This window comes from Equus quagga, chromosome 11 (assembly GCF_021613505.1).
Source record: "Equus quagga isolate Etosha38 chromosome 11, UCLA_HA_Equagga_1.0, whole genome shotgun sequence".
NCBI classification, from domain to species: Eukaryota; Metazoa; Chordata; class Mammalia; order Perissodactyla; family Equidae; genus Equus; species Equus quagga.
This window is the reverse complement of record NC_060277.1, coordinates 3,594,637-3,611,853: the sequence shown is the minus strand read 5'-3', so window position 1 is coordinate 3,611,853 and position 17,217 is coordinate 3,594,637. Positions and strand designations below refer to the sequence as shown.

The following is a 17,217-nucleotide window of genomic DNA, read 5'->3' as shown; positions in this document are numbered from 1 at the left end:
GGGTCCTTATTATTCTAAGCACTTAATCATACTTAAAACTGACTATTAATGAAGCTTATAAACCATTTTACAGCTCTGAAAGTGAATTTTTCTGCAGGCTTAGAGAGTATTAAGCCATTTTGATTTTACCAAACAAATATTATTCATGCTTTCATTCCTGGGAAAAGAGATTTAGGAAGTGAGGCTAATGCTCAGTTGTCCTTCATTGGGTTTAGCAATTCCTTACTCCATCTGGGAAGCCTTCAGCTCAGGCTGAACCTTCTTCAAGTGATTTCCCAACTCAGTGAACATCTGTGACCTGCTCATTATTATTATTCAAGAAAAGAATGAGAATGCAAATCAAAGACATTAAGGACTAGCTGTGCTTTCCTGTTGGCATTTAAGGTAAATAGGTTGCTCTTTCCTTTTCTCAAGAATCACTGACCCACAGGAGAATGAATCCAAAACAGACTAGTTTATTTTAATGTTTTCTTTTTTAATAAGAGGATTAATACAAATCGCCTGCTCACCTGTTTTTAAATTAAAAGACTGAATGATAGAACTTATTTAACAAGTGTAGTAATACATTAAAAGCCTTTAATTTGATAGTGAGAAAAAGGCAGACGAAGAGTAAAAGAGAATCAGGAAGAAAGGACAGAATATGAATATTATCGACTTCCCAAGATATGACTAATATTGCTTTTTAAAAACAAGCAATTCCTTAGAGCAGGGGTTGGCAAACTTTTTCTGTAAAGGGCCAGATAGTAACTATTTTGTATTTTACATACCACGTACCATTTCTGTTTCATATTGGAGTGTTTTCTTTTTTTTAAACAACCCTTTAAAAATGTATGAAACATTCTTAGCTCACCCTCGTACAACACCCGACCGTGGGCCGAGTTGACTCAGCCCACAGGTGGTGCCGTCTGCTGACTCTGCTTTAGATTTTAAAATAGGGCAACTGTTGCCAGAATTTGTTCACCAGTAATTTACATAAAGTTTCAAGTCAAAGTCTTCTTGACATGGAAACTTCCTATTTTTCATGGAACAAGGTATACACTTGCTTCTCGGGAAGTGGAAATCAATGTGTGAAATCTCACTTTCCCGAGATAAAAGTTCTTGGAGGAGTGGCTTCTCCGTCTTGTGGCCTTTTCATCAGCAGAGCTCTGGAAGCTTTGAGAAACGCGTGTATTTCCAGCTTCAGGAATAAAGTGACCCCTGAGCGCCTCGTCTGCAGGCAGACTGTGTGTCCTGCGGCTCCAGCCGAGGGGTCCTGATCTGAAGGAGGGTTCCTTAAACTGGACTCTGAGGACACACTCCTGAGGTCACTCAAGTTCTCTGCGAGATGTTTCAGCTTTGTGTTTTCATTTCTAAAGATAGTAAAAGTAATTGATGTGATCAAATGCGGGATCGTCTGGGTGGCCGCTGTCAAAATGGGAACAGTCACAGGAATTCAGTGCCCAAGGAATTCAAGAGCTCTGGCTACTAACAGGACTGTGAGTGAAGAACAGTGATGTCATAGCAACCTGTACCCAGGAAGGTTTTGCTGCGCTTTGGTTAAAACAAAAGGTCATGGGTGAAGACAGCCATCAGGCAGTTCAGCAGTGGGATCTGCCTTCCAAACCGTAGCGCCTGTGCTGTGGGAGGGGAGCCATGCCGCCTGCGCTGTGGTTTAACTTCTGCAAAGCCCTGTCCGTGATCAATGACGTCAGCACTGCAGCCCTGTGAGAATCTGCGCTCTCTAAATGACACCTGTTTCTCACTTAGTGAAAAATCTTCAACAATAGTGCGCCCAAGACCAGGGGCCCGCCGTGGCCAAGTGGTTAAGTTCGCGCGCTCCTCTCCAGCAGTCCAGGGTTTCGCCGGTTCAGATCCTGGGGGTGGACATAGCACTGCTCATGAGGCCACGCTGAGGCGGTGTCCCACATGCCACAACCAGAAGGACCTACAACTAGAATGTACAACTATGTACTGGGGGCTTCGGGGAGAAGAAGGAAAAAAAAAAAAGGCCAGAAAGCTACAGGTCAGATGTCTGTTATAATGAATATATATACAAAAATCTTAATACAGAAGGTATTTTAAGTCAGAGATAATAGCCTATTTCAGATAATATTTGACTGAACAAATTCCGGAAGCTCAATAATTGAGACAGTCTTTGAAATTTATTGTAATTAACAGAATTTGACTGAAACTTAATCTACCAGTTTCACCAAAATATAATCTTCCCTATGCTACCCAATGTTTTGAGGAAATGGTGAGCACTTGCTTGTTGTATAACTTTTAAAAACTCAGCTTTGTTTTTATGTGAATATTGTGCATGAATATGAACATGCAAATGAGATCTTTGTTTAATTTCCAGTACTTTTATAGCTGGTCCTTTTATAAATCTGGTGGCATTAAAGAATGCATGTATTTTCAAAATAAGAGGAGTCTCTCACTTGGTTCAGATTAGATGACTTGTTTTGCACTTTGAATGAGTAAACCCAATTATGCAATTGTTGTCTCAGTTTAAATAAAACCTAAGAGCTGACTGCCTCCATATGCTGTGCTGGATGCTAGCTAACCGGCTATCAGTGTGCCAGAAAGCATTTTGGATGTGTGGGTCTCTGTCTATTTTACTTTTCCTCCGTGTAACTTGGAACATTGGTCTCAACTCTAAAACAGAAATTCCCTTTGGGCATTTCTGAATTGTTTGTGTCTGATTTTTTCTTTTGTGTTGTAAACATCAACGTGCTCCTTCTTTAAAGCTGCCTCCCTTTTTCAAGAAGAAAGGGGATAAAAGCAGTGGCTCATACTTTTTGGTCTCTGGTGACTTTTACACTGCTAAAAATTATCAAGGGACCCAAAGTTATATCAATTGCTATTTACCATATTAGAAATTAAAACTGAGAAATTTAAAAAATAATGCATTTCAAATAATAATAAATTCATTACCTGATAACATAAAGAACATATATTTTTTTAAAAGAACATTTTTTGATACAAAAAAAGAGAGAAGCATAGCTTTATTTGACTTTTTGCAGATCTCTTTAATGTCTGGCTGAAAGACAATAGCTAGACTTTCATATCTGCTTCTGCATTGTTTGTTCCATTATGTTGTTTGGTTGGAGAATATGAAAAAAATCTGGCCTCACACAGGTTTGTATTTGGAAAAGGGAGGAGTGTTTTAGTAGCCTTTTCAGATAATTATGGATACTCTTTTTTGATACTACATCAAAGCAAGTGGTAGTTTCTTAAAGGTTAGTTGCAATATGAAATCTGAAATCATATCAAGGAAATTTGCATTAAAATTCGCTTGTCTAAAAATCTCAATCTGTCTTGCACTTAAAATGAATATTTTACTCATGGCTTCTGTATTATGAAGTATTGGTCATCTGGAAAATTGGTTCAATGAGATATGCACATCTTGTAACTGTGGACACATTTTACAGTATCAAGAAAATCACATCTGTTAATATCATCACCAATCTCATCAGAATAAAAAACGTGTCAGTTTTGGAAAGCTGTCAAGCTCAAGATGGCAGCCACAAGTTTTTCAAAATTCTCATTTTCACTTGAAAGTTCAGATTTTATCATTCACAACAAATACTGCCAGCTCTTTTTCTGAAATGACAGACACACTTTGTTCATTTTCAAGAAAATGCCTGCCAAATACCAAAGTCTGAAGAACCACAGTTTGTCTGTCAGTTGTTCTTTCAAGTAAAAATCATGTTCCATTAAAAAAAAGTGACTAGTTCAGGCTGCAACTCACCTCACACTGTTTTTCCTTGAGACAACTCGTTTTTCAGGCGGCGGCATCAGCGATTTCCACATACTCCCATTGCATCACATGGAACATTGTTCTCAGAGGTTGTGAGTTAATAAAATTAATCATATTAATTAATGTATTGCTTCATCTAGGACATTCTTAAATGAAACTAGCTCTTTTTTTCCTTTTTAGTTATGAGTGGATGTGAGCAAATGGATGGTGCAATGACTACTAGTCCAGTTTCCTGCCACTGCTTTGAGCCAGGTAAGGCACTCTAATTACCTTTGCTCCAACATCAGGGCAAATGCAAAACAGTGAAAAAAGCAAATCCTAATATATGAAAATACTTTTGACCTCATAGGTCAATACTTTTGACTCTCTGATAGGATCTTGGAGACTTCTAGAAGTCTGTAGACCACACTTTGAGAACTGCTGCTTTTAACTACAGGAAAATAAAAGTTAAAAACTAGGAAGGAGAAGAAATAAAAAGAGGAAAATATCAAAATACTGAGAAGTCTTGAAATTCCTTTCTTCCCAGATATTTCTGCAAATACTTAAAATTTCTTTCTTTCTAGATATTTTAGCAATTCATTTATGCAGCTGACATCAATTTAGCATTTCCTGTGTCCTGGCCCTGAGCTAGGTGCTGGGAACATGTATAAATCAGAGTTCTCTGACTTGAAGTAACTTACAATCTCAAGGGAAAAGGTGCTAAGGTAAATAAATTCATGCAGAAGAGTGTTATGGGTTCTATGGTGAAAGCGTGACATAACAAAGGGAGTGGACTCCTCAACCTGGGGGAGATGAGTCAAGGTTTGGGACAAGTGATGCAAGTTGAGTCTCCACATAGGCATCAGCACTCACCAAGCAGACAGCGGAGGGATGTTGCTGGCACAGTGGGCTGGGAGGTGTAAGCTGAGGAGAAAATGAGGTGAGGCTGGAGCGGTAGGAAGTACAGATCACGGAGGGCTCATGAGCCGCTTGCAGGAGTTAGTGTCCTATTCTGCGGACATCCAGGAGCCACAGACAAGTAGGGGAATAACAAGATTACATTTGTGATTTAGAAAGATCACTTACAGCGTGAATGATGAACAAGAGGGAATATGATGGAAGCAATCGTCTCTTGCAAGACTATTTCTGTCCTGCAAGTGGTCCGAATACAGGCTGCCCCAAGGCTGCTTTCCTTCAGCTGTTCTCATCCAGAATCCCTGAGACAGGAGGCAGTACCAATCTCCAAGCTTGCAATGACCTCAAACACAGGAGATCGTGTCAAGCTCTCCCAAGGATTCTCTAGCCCTGCTCCATCATGGCAGTGGAAGCTTCTACAGCTCAGCAAGTACCCACCAGCTGTGGGGATGCAAGCTTGTCTCCCCTTGCTGTAGATCCCCCACTATCTTTATAGGCTATTGTGGTGGTTAATTTGATGTGTCAGCTTAGAGAGTGTTTTTGGATTAGATGAACATTTAAATCGGTGAACTCTGAGTAAGCAGCCTGCCCTCCATAATGTGGGTTGGCTTCATCTAATCAGTTGAAGGCCTCAATAGAACAAAATCACCAGTCTCCCTGAGTGAGGGGGAATTCTCCAGAAGGCTGCCTTTGGACTTCATATGCGCCATTAGCTCTCCTGGGTCTCCGTCTGCTGGCCTTCAGACTGGGACTGCACCATCACTTCTCCTGAGTCTCTAGCCTGGTGTCCCACCACCAGAGAACCTTGACGGATACAGATATTATCCCGGGGGTCCCCTGGACTTGCCTTGGGGTGCCTTGGTGGGACAAGAGCACCTCCTACTAGTCTAATTCTTTCCTCTGACATCTTAATCCAAATATGGCTGTTTAGCTAGTTCAGCTCTCTTACTATTTCTAACATGGATTTATCTAGCATGTCTCCTTAGAATGTGGTTGCACTTATCTCCCATTTTTCTCATCATTGGAGTTTAAGGTGAACTAAGGCAACTGGAAAAGTCTCATTTAACAGCCTTTTATGTAAACTGACATCTTAGATAAAAAAAAATACAGATGATATTTTTAGATAATTGTTTATGTGGCCCCTTTAAAGGTCGCAAAGAGGTGATTTATTCGTGTTAGTCAAGAGATAGGCCCAGAGCATCGTGCTCCGTGGAATGACACCAGTGGAAATAAGAAAAACAGGAATCCTGACCAGCTTTCTTCTTCTAACGTTCAGAATCTAAACCAGAGTCTGGAAGAAGCCTCTCAACCAGGAATCACAAGAACAGATGTTTCCCATGGAGACTAGAAAATAGTATATGTTCTAGAAAATGAGTCAGGATTCTACACAGTTCTAGTGACCGGATTATTCCCTTGCATAGTCTCAAGTATTTTCTCTGCCTCCCTCTCCATCTCTCTGTGTATGTATATTTTTCTGCTACCAACCAGCTGATTTTCACTAGGTAACGTGAGTTCGAAGTCTCAAGAGAGAGCATTGGATTGTCCAGTTAAGCACCATTATTCCTCAAGGGCAGAGCTTTTGGCATCAGATCCCCTGAGAGGCTGCTGGTCTGACTCGATTAGCCACCTTTGCATTAGGTATGCACTCTGGTCCAACTGTTTGTCAGTAAGCAGGCTGACGTGGAACGAAACATAGCCACCAATGCCTGAGGAACTTTCCAGAGTATTTTCCTCAGTGTGTGCTGTGGATGGACTGATTTCCCTTGCAAGAAGACTGTAGGCATGGCCACCACGCTGGGGAGTCCTGTGGGTTGATTGTTTCAACAAACCTCAGAGGACCGTAGGCAAAAGAATGAGGAAGTCCTTTACCTCTTCTTTGGGGAACCATTTCTCTTTTAATGCTTTCTTCTTATCATTCTTCCTCCATTTTACTCCATCTTCCTTGTGTTCAGTGCCCTGAATAGAGTTCCAGATGCTGTTCATCCCACTCTCACCATCCTAACTTCACTTCACAGCATACCTGCCTTATCCTCTGTCCCATTTGTTTGCCCAGAATCCTGCTTTCTGTGGTGGTAACTAAGAGTGGCTAACCCATCCATGAAAGCGTTATCAACAAGAGCTAGTGGAAGCATGGCTTCCCCTCCCTTCTACAGAGCGGATATTCCTGAAACTGGGGGCAGGCCAATGCAAGAGTTGAGGACAAGGCAATCTTGAAAGGGCGTGTGGCCATCGGCAATGAGAAGAAGAGCTTCAAATAATACCACGCAAATAGCCCCTTAGCCCCCCTAGGTGTGCAGTAGGCCCAGGTTGGGCCCAGTGGAACCTAAGAAAGTATTAGCAAAAAACTATAAAATTATTTGAGTCATTGCACCTGAAGCAGCTAGAAAACTGGTAACTTTTCATGGTCCCTTATAGCGCTTAAGTCAATTATTGACTACTTCTTGTCAATAATTCCTGCGTATCCAAAAACAATCCAATGGGCATCTCACTTTTAGAACCATTATTTTCTCCTCTCACCTATTGTAAATTATATGCAATTAAGGTGAAGAATTGCTTCATTGATCTAGCATTTAACAGAAACATTCAATGAAATGTTAAAACTCTAATGGAAAGAAGACCAAAGGTTTAACAGTAGATGATTATTTTTCAGATGCATATGTTACACTTGTCCAGTAATCTACCATTGACATTAGTATGATGGTTATCGTTAATTTAGACCTTTAATCTGCACACTTGTTTCCAAGATCTGAAGTCACTGTATGCTGAATAAGAGTTCGTCCTATGCATCATTGGCAGCGTTTGAGACTGATCCAGGGGCAATAATTATGCATGTGACAAAGGAGGCTGTTATGCTATCACACACAGCATTTAGCAAGTTTTCTTCAGGTTCCCATGGCCTCTGTAGTATTCAGAGAAACTCAACAGAAAAAGAACATATTTCAGGGTATTAATGGAGCCCTCAGTGCCTGCTGCCTTGTGCTTTTTGTAAGGAGATAATAGATTCATTCATTAAGAACTGTAAGCTCTTCAACTACTTTTTAATTTAAAAAAAGGGGTAGATAAGAGTATGAGCCATCTCAGGTAATAACTGTATTATACAAGCCTGGGTTTGAATCCCACATTTACCAGCCATGGAGAGGTTATCACAACCTCTCTGGCCTCAGTTTCTTCCTGTGTCAGATGGGGATGATGCTTGTCTGGTACAGCAGCTATGGGATTAGAGATAAGAGCGTGTGTCAAGTGCCTGGCGCAGGGCAAACGCTCCTGGTGTTGTCATTCGGAGAAGTGCTGTGGTAGGCTGTTTACATTTAAAGGACATTCACATTCTCTGAGTTTGATGTTGCTTGAAAGCCTTTCCTGCCTGGTGGCCGACTTTCCCTTTTCTTATTGTTCTAAGAATACTTCTCCATTTGGCCCATTGTAATGGCAACAATTGTTTAGTTGCCCCATCAGAAGAGGGAAGGCTTCCTGGAGCCTGGCTGACAGAGCTCCCTGTCTGATCTGTCCAACAGCTTTGCAACTGGAGACAGAGACCAAGCTCTCACTTCCTCCTCTCAGAAGGGAACAGTGTCTCCAACCAAAATAGATCCTCCTCGTCGTGCAAACACCACCCAGAATAAATACAAGGAAATGAGGGCAGAAATCCACTGTGATGGATACTGAGACAGAATTCTTCCCAAAATAAAAGGTTCTTGAAAGTTTGTAGAAAGCAGTAATGGGTGTTACAGCACATGAATCATTGTTGTGCCAATTCCAGATTATAACTGAGTAATATACAATAGTAATACAGTATTATAAAGTAGTAATAGACCATACGCAGAGTGTTCTATTTGCATTACTTGAACATAGATAGATATGGTATCCAGAGAAATATACCCACGTAGCTACATTTACAAACAAGGATAGCCTAGTCGAAAGTCAAGAACCAACTCACTCATGGATTTTAGCGGAAAATTAGTCAAGATGTTGGTATGAAAAAAATACTAAACTTCAGCTCTCTCACATCCATGATGAAGCTTGGAATAAAAATCATGTGATGTTTTCTATATCTTTATACAATTCAATATTAAAGTTGGATGCAAATTAGTGATAAAGATTGGGGGGAAGGGACATCAAAGATGAGCACTGCACTACGAGAATTATAAGTGTTCAACTTTTAGCCAGCCCTGGTGGCCTGCTGGTTAAAGTTTGGTGTGTTCCGCTTCGGCGGCCCAGGCTGGTTTCCGGATGTGGAACCATACCACCCATCTGTCAGTGGCCATGCTGTGGCAGTGGCTCACAGAGAAGAACTAGAAGGATCTACAATAAAATATACAACAACGTACTGGGGCTTTGAGGAAGAAAAAGAAAGAGAGAGGAAGATTGGTAATAGATGTTAGCTAAGACTGAATCTTTAAAAAAAAATGTATTTAACTTTTCAATTATTTCTATTCAAACAAGATATGATCTTTATCAGTCATAAAACTTGTTAGGTTTTTTTTTCTCTTATTGGATAATTTTCCTATTGTCTTAAGGCAATGTCTAAAGCTGAAAAAAAAATCTAATTCTAATCCAAATTCAAGGTCAAGTGATTGATAATATTATTTGACAAAATTTGAAGGATGTCAGATCATGTAACTTGGACATAAAAAGCTTCATCTGCCTAAAAAGTCATATTCCTTCATTCATAAGAAATCCAATTTATAAGAAGGTAGCATCCTGGCCTACTGAGATACTATTAATTATCTGGAGAAGAAAAGTGTCTAATGAACTTTATAGTTCCATTTCAGAAGTAGGGACAGTACTGTTTTTACCAGATATCAAACTACTGCAATCAAAGTAGAATTGTGTTGCTATGAAGACAGATCAATCAGTGGGAGAGAATAGGGTCCAAAAGTGGACGCACGTATATCTAGGAGCAGAAGTCACTGAGAAAGAATACATAATATTTGTCGAGCATACAATTCAAAGGACATATAGCAAACAGGCTGGAGATAATCAGCTATATATAAGCAAGAAAATAATGTCAACTCCTATCTTACCACATATCCAAAAGGAAATTCCGGAAAAGTTAAGGAACTAACTATAAAACAAGGAAAGCCATAAAGATATTAGAAGAAAAAATAGGAAAACGTTTGTGTCACTATGGAATGAGGAAAGCTTTCTTTAGCAAGATAGGAAAATTACAGCTGAATATACTTTTTTAAAAAAACTACTTATAGTGTACTATGTAGCTAGTTTATGAAGGAAAAGATGAGAAGAATTGATTAAATAAACGTGTAACTTTTATGTAGTATAAAGCAGAGAATAAGTGATCTTCTAAGAGAAAATGTTTACAACACATATAACACAATGGCTTAATATCCCCAATATGCAAAGAGCTCCTGCAAATTAATTAGAGAGTGACAGGTGTGGACAGGTGATTGACAGCAGAGGAAATGCAAAGGGCAAGTAAACATAAGAAAAGGTGCTTGACATCCATGATAGTCATCAGGGAAGTGAAAACTGAAACACCTGGACATCACTGGAGTGGAGGACAGGGTTCCAACCAGCACGACGTAACTTCACACGCGTCCTGCCACCCAGCACTGGGAAGGCTCGGGAGCACTCACTCCCATTGAACACCAGGGATGGTTCCGTAAACTGCTTCAGTCCAAAAATAATCTCCCAGTATCTGTCAGAATACAAAAATGCACAAATACTTTCCCTACAACCTCAGTTCTGGGGTGATCCGACAGCAATAAAAATGAAGTATATAAGCGAGTGTACGAGTACCCTCAGGAAAGGAGGAGGCAGAGCTGTGTAATGGTTAGAGCACGGCCACTACACATAGACTCGCTGGGATTCAAATCCATTCCGTACTACGACCTTGAGTAAGCTATTTAATCCTTATGGGCCTCAATTTTCTCATCTGTAGAAAGAAAGCAAAGCAATAATATCTATCTCATGGAGTTTTTATGAAGATTAAATGAAATAATGCATGTAAAGTGCTTAGAACATTGCCTACTACATTTTAAGACCATAGTAAACATTGGTTATTATTATAATTATTTGTAATAACAAAAACAACCTAGCTATCCATCAACAAGAAAATAATTGAACAAATTGTACTATGAAACCATTACAAATCATGAGGCATATCTGTGTGCAGGTATTTGTCCCATATGTTAAGTGAAAATGAGAGCTACAGTTTATATATTGTATGACCCGATTCTGGAATAAAAACAAGACTAAATAATTACCCTTCTGATGTGCCCATTTTTGTGGCAGGATAATAATTTGAATATTAACCATGTTTTTTTCCTTCCAGTAGGCCACGGTTACCTCTTTCTCCCCTCACCCCCCAGTTGAGCCCCTGGGCTGCTCTGAATGTAATGTTCCCAGTGAGCTTTGGAAAAAAGCACCACCCTAGCAACTGGTTTCCAAAAAAGTCAAACTTGTGAATGTTTGAGGGTTTGAGAAAAGAGGGATCTCCCCACTGCCTGACTGGAAAAAACCCCTGACAGAAATAAAAATCCAAGCATAGGAAACACGTGTACGAGGAGGCTTGTTGAAGGTTGGACAGGAGACGCTCCCACTGTGGGGAGAGATGAGAGCGTGTTGGAAGGAATGAGTGAGTGTTGGAAGTGAGCCTGGAAGAAAGGCGCTTGATGCCAAAAGCCACAGATAGAACCTGGGCAACTGGAAAACTCCAGCAAGGCTAGTGGGACCTAAGGCCAGAGGAAAGCTGGGCCTCAATTTCTAGGGAGGCCAAGGAAGCTGGCAGGAGCCCACAGAGGAAATGGCTGGAATGAGCAGGGCAGGAAGGGCCTCAGGCAGCCTGGCAGAGATCGCTGTGGTTCAGGCACAGATGCCACCACACCTGACAGGGTCTGACAACAGTGGCCAATGCACCTGTGGGGACCAGTGGCCAGGGCCCAGAGAGGATGAAAGATGTCTCAGTATCACCGTGGTCACCAAGGATCAGATGCTGCCCATGCTGTACCTCCCACTGAATTCTTGGTACCACACACCCCAGCTGACCTGCAGGCACAACTATAGAGAAAGGGAGGGAGTTCCAAATTCACTGAGAGTGAGGAGCCACCTGCCTGATGGGGGGGAGCCTCAAGGAGAAATTAATTTGAGTGAAAGAAAAATTAAGTAATATTTCTTCCTCATCAAAGTTGTGGACTCATACCCGTAACATGTATTTTTACGTATTTATATACGGATGATCGAAAAACAAAATGTTAAGAGTGGTTGCCTAGGGGGGACCATCTATACAGTTGGAAGGGGAAGAAGAAACTGTTTGTCTTACTTTAGACATTTCTGTAATGATTACATAGTTCAAATGTATAGGTCTTACCTTGGTCAGCTATTTGACTGAAATAGTACCAAATGCAAAGACAAAACCAGCAGGTTCAAAATCGTTTTGTAGTACATGATAAAAGTCAAGACTCAAAATGCTTATTTTGGGAAAATCATTGGTATCTCTGAACCTCGATTTACTAATTTATAAAATGAAGGGTTTGGGTTAAGTGATTTATATAATCCCTTCCTTCTCTAAAATTCTCCTAAGGCAGTGAGTTTCCTGTTCTTGAAAATGCACAACCAGATATGGTAGAAAAGAGTCATGTTTGTGAAAGACCTTGGATAAGTAAAAACCCTTCTAAGTTAATGTTCTAAAGATAATGACTACAGGAACTACAGCGGAAAACAGAACTGTTCCAAGAAACAGGGGTTTGGTTATCAATCTCAGCTCTGCCAGTGATCTTCTGCGTGACCGTGGACCAGAGAATTTAAACACTTTGGGTTAGATTACAGTTCTAACGCAGAGGTTTCCAAACCCGTCTGTATGTTAGAATCAGTCAGAGATTTAAAAAAAAATACACACGCCATACACCCAATAGGATGTGTACATATGTCACCAAAAGACGCGTACAAGAAAGTTCAAGGCAGCACTATATGAAATAACTCAAAAGCAGAAGGAATCCAAATGTCTGTGGAGAGTAGAATGGATAAAGAGCTGTTGGTATACGTGATCAGAGACTATAGACTTGGAGGTCAGCAAACTTCTTTCGGGAAAGTGCCAGATGGTAAATATTTTCACCTTTGGCAGCCATACAGTCTCTGCTGTGACGAAACTCTGCCGTTGCAGAGTGAAAGCAGCTGTAGACAGGAATGAATGAGCCTGGCAGGGCTTCAATAAAACTTTATTTACAAAATAGGAGGCTGACCCCCTACTACACAGCAATGAAAATGAACAATCTATAACCACATGCAATAACATGGATGAATTTCACAAACACATTGTTGAGTGGGAGAAGCCCACTTCTTGTGTGGCACAAATGGAGCCACACACTGTGTAATTCCATTTAGATACATTTCATAAATAGGCCAAATAAGCAATAATGTTAGAAGTCAGAATACAGCGGTTATCTTGGAAGAGTGCTGACAAGGAGGAGGTCTAACTGGGGGCCTTCTGGACTGGGCTTCTCTATTACTTGATTTGAGACTGTGTTTATTTTGTGAAAATTAATTGAACTGTACACTTATAGGATTGGTAGATTTGTTTCTGCCTTAAGGTTTACTTCGGTGAAAAGTTGAGATAAAAAAATAGATATTTCAGGGTATCACTCTGTAAGAATCTGAGTACGCTGGTCGGGTGTGTGGCCTGAGGCTCTGTCCTAATCAAGCCTTGAAGAGGTAGGTGACCTGCCCAAGGTCACGTGATTGGCAGAGCTAGCCCAGAGTGAGTTCTTAAAGCAATGGGCATGGGTGAGTCAGTTCTGCAGAAAGAGAGGACACAGCGCCTGTCCTTGAGAACGAATGGGAACTAGCTAAACGAAGCCAGGCTCACATTCCAGGTTTCACCTTCGAGTGATATTTGCACCTGAATATTCCCATTGCCTTCTGCCACCTGGGCTGCATCCTGTTCAGAGCTTTGCGGATTTCCAGAATTGCTGGGAAGCTGCCAGAAGCTTTCAGGGCTCAGCATGAGCACAGCGGCCAGCTCTCAAAGTCGATGGTCCCTGTGCTCTTGCCAGCTCCCTGCTCCTCTCAGAAGGCAAGATGGCGCAGCAGACGCAGCCTCAACTTCCGGTTCAGACAGATACAACTTCACATTCTGGTTTTGCAACTTCTCCGCAAGTTACTGACTTTTACTCAACCCTGATTTTTCTCATTTGTGAAATGCACGTAAAATCCCACTTCATCCTCCCCACCCCTATGACTTGCAAGGTTTTTTTCTTTCTTTTTTGAATACAAAATTCATTTAGTCAACGTTTATGCATCAAGCACTGTTAAATCCTTTGCAAGAATTATCTTATTTAATCCTTATCAGCGAGTGAGCTTCATTTATGATCCTCATTTTGCAGATGAAGAAACTAGAAATCAGAGAACTTAAGTGACCCGTCCAAAGTCACACAGGGAGTAAGAGGTGGAACCAATTTACCACTGAGGAAGTCTGACCGGGAGCCTAACCCTTAACCACAGCTGGCAACCATGACAGTGCCCGGCAAGTATCATCATGTGTGGCCTGTGGACAAAACTCAGTTGACGTTAATTCTGCATTTCCTCTTGCCTCAAAGAGCTCTGACACTGAGCTCAGGCCCGGCAGTCAGAAAATCTGGATTCGAATGGCTTGGTCCATCACTTTTACTCCCTCATGGGCATAATAAAAACACTGGATTAGGTAAATCTGAAATGTTTCTCCTGAATTTGTACTAAATGAATTTGGACACTCTTTGAATGCTTGCTCCAAACAGAGAATGACTTTAAAAAATTTTTCTCCTAAAATTTTATGAAAATTTTGCATTTGCTTCCATAATCTGTTTATTTTAAAAATAGATACTAAATTCTTTACCAGCCAAAGCCCTCTCCTTCACACACTCACGCCCACCACACCTCATCCTGCAGCTCCTTGTAGATGTAAAACAACGTTTTTAACTTGTCTTAAAATACAGTAACTGCTAGCAATCACACTCATTGTCCAAAAAGATAGCACTCTCCAAAATCTAGAAAAGAGAGAATGTTCAACTTAAATGATGCAAAAGGGAGTGATAGAATGATGAAGACATGTTTTATGTAATATTATAATCTCAGCTTCCAATCCCAATGAACGCACCTTTTCACTAAGCCCCTTATCTGTCCTGCAGTTCTCGTGTGTCCCTTTACCTGACTCATGGCTGCATAGTCCCAAGAGACCGCTCAACTTGCTTTGAGAAGCACAGATTTCACTGATTCCTCCAGTCCTCTGAACCTCCACCATTCTATTTATCTGTGTGATGTGGAAGCTTATGACAGAAGCTGCCCTTACACGTGACACGAATCCCTAAAATTCATCCCTAAAATTCATCCCTAAAATTCATTGTTTTCTCATGAAAATAATCAATGCACTTTTGGTATCTCGCCAAGTTGGCAGAGATTGCTGGATTTTCTACAAATTGAAGAGTAGCGATGGTGACATGGTTGGTGGTGATGGTGCTGATAAAACACAGCCCCAGCTCTAGACGGGATGGTTTCTTATAAAGACAAAGTTGAAACTTAGGTATCAAATTTGGAAACCGTTGGACCCACAAGTCCATTTGGAGGGCAGGAATGGTAAATTCACGGAACAAACTAAGGATTGTTTTGATATTACTTTTTCCCTCCCATTTGCCTATATCTAAAACTCAATTCGTACTATTTAAGGGAGGATGAATTTTGTTCAAGCCATTTACAAAAGTAAAAAGAAAAGTTAATTTGAATAATAAGTCAATATTTTGATCTTTGTGCAAGCATTAGCAGAATTTAAGAATAACACTTAAAATAAATTGTTATAATATATGGGATATATACAGGAACATTATATTTTTGAAAAACAAACCGTAAAAAGCCCTGTTAATTTTGAAAGCACGACAGCCAGTAGGGTGGAAAGATTTAGTATTCCAGTAATAAGAGTTTGGAATTCCAAAACACAGAAAAATTGTCATTTTTATTGTTTTGCTTGGTTTGGTTTTATTCCAGGAAGTTAGGAGACACTGGGCCAGACAGTATAGACGACAAGTCATGATGTGAATGCTTCCTGCGAGACAGGAAACACTCTCAGACCCTGCGTACGACTCCCCGTGAAGTCTGCTCTTTGTCTCCAGTACATCCATTTGTCTCTTTGTGCTTAAATCTATGTGCCGTGTCCAAATGAGGCAGAGAAAACTGTACTTCTAGGACAATATGTCTCCTAAAGAAACTGTTGCTATAGCACCAAGGAGTAAGTGAAGATGCTCACCACCGATTTATCAAGAGATATTTGGTACAAATGGAGGGAGTTGCTAGAGTAGCTTTCCAAAAGATCTCATAATAAAAATGTTCCGTTCCCAAATGGTAATGATTTCACACACGCACTCAAGTGTATACATACATACATGTATATGATTTGCTTTCAAGTGATTTGAGATTTTTAAAAAAGCAATCATTAAAAATCAGTTTTAATAATGAATATGTTTTGAATTTGTGTTTTTGAGTAATTTTCATTTTGATCATGCAGATCTTGGAAACTAATAACCCGGAATATTTTCCTCATCACTTTGACACTGATTCACTCTGCCCGTGAATTGTCCACCTGGACGGAGGAGGAAAATTTCTCCTTCAGGATGGAGTTGGCTTCGATTCAACGATCAGATCCATGCAGTTCCCCAAAGGTGTGCTCTTATTGCTGCAAAAAAAGAAAACAAATATATAATAATGATGTTTAAATTATTGAACGATGCTAGCCAAAACTTGCAAGTTTACAGTAACAATGAGCACAAAATTATGGTAAAAATCTTCTTTCCTACATGTATTTCTGATGAAATTATAGCAATATTATTTCAAGCCAAACTGAACTGCAATAGAATGATATGTTTCAGCCCACTTACTAGACAGTAGGTTTTTATTACAAAAATCCTATTTTCCATTAGTTTCATTTGCAAGGCAGATATCTGACCACTGTTTGAGAGGATGGCATGTCAGCCCTCAGCATTTGAAAGAGAATTGAGGTGTTGCAGGGTGGCCTTGCTGCTTCCGAAATCTCCGGGGGGGTGGGGGGGGGGGGGGGGGGGTCCTTCCTTGCCTCTTCCCATTTCTGTTCCCCAGGCGCTCCTCGGCTTGGGGCAACATAACTCCAAACTCTGCCTCTCCCTTTACGTAGCCATCTTCTCCGTGCGTCTGTGTCTTCACGTCCATTCTCTGCGTGTCTCTCTCTCTTCTTATGGAACAACAGTCTTTTGGGACTAAAGGCCCACCCTACTCCATAAGACCTTATCTTAATTAATTACATTAGCAACGGTTATATTCCAAATAAGGTCATTCTGGGCTATGGGAGGTTAGGTTGTCGGCATATCTTTTGAGGGGACACAATTCAACTCATAATACTTGCTACACACCGTTCCCAAGGCTGGGATTACAGCAAGAATAAGACAAAGTTCATGCCCTCCATGTGCAAGGAGATGGACACTAAACAAACAAAATCCAAGAGTATCAATTAGTGATAAACGTGGTGATAACAGGGCACTGAGTAGACTGGGTGGTCAGAACGATCACGCTAGGGTGACCTTCAAGCTGAGATCCCAAGGCAAGAAGGAGGCTGCTGTGCAAGATGGAGAAAAGAG

General features: G+C 40.6%; 1 long non-coding RNA gene across 1 annotated transcript; it reads left to right on the top strand.

Moving 5' to 3' along the window:
• Window positions 1-1,940: 1,940 nt before the first annotated feature.
• On the top strand, window positions 1,941-16,366 carry LOC124246494 (uncharacterized). Its single transcript, XR_006890513.1, has 3 exons — window positions 1,941-2,002; window positions 3,920-3,991; window positions 16,116-16,366. It is a non-coding gene; the product is annotated as an uncharacterized LOC124246494 (long non-coding RNA).
• The last annotated feature ends 851 nt before the right edge of the window (window positions 16,367-17,217 follow it).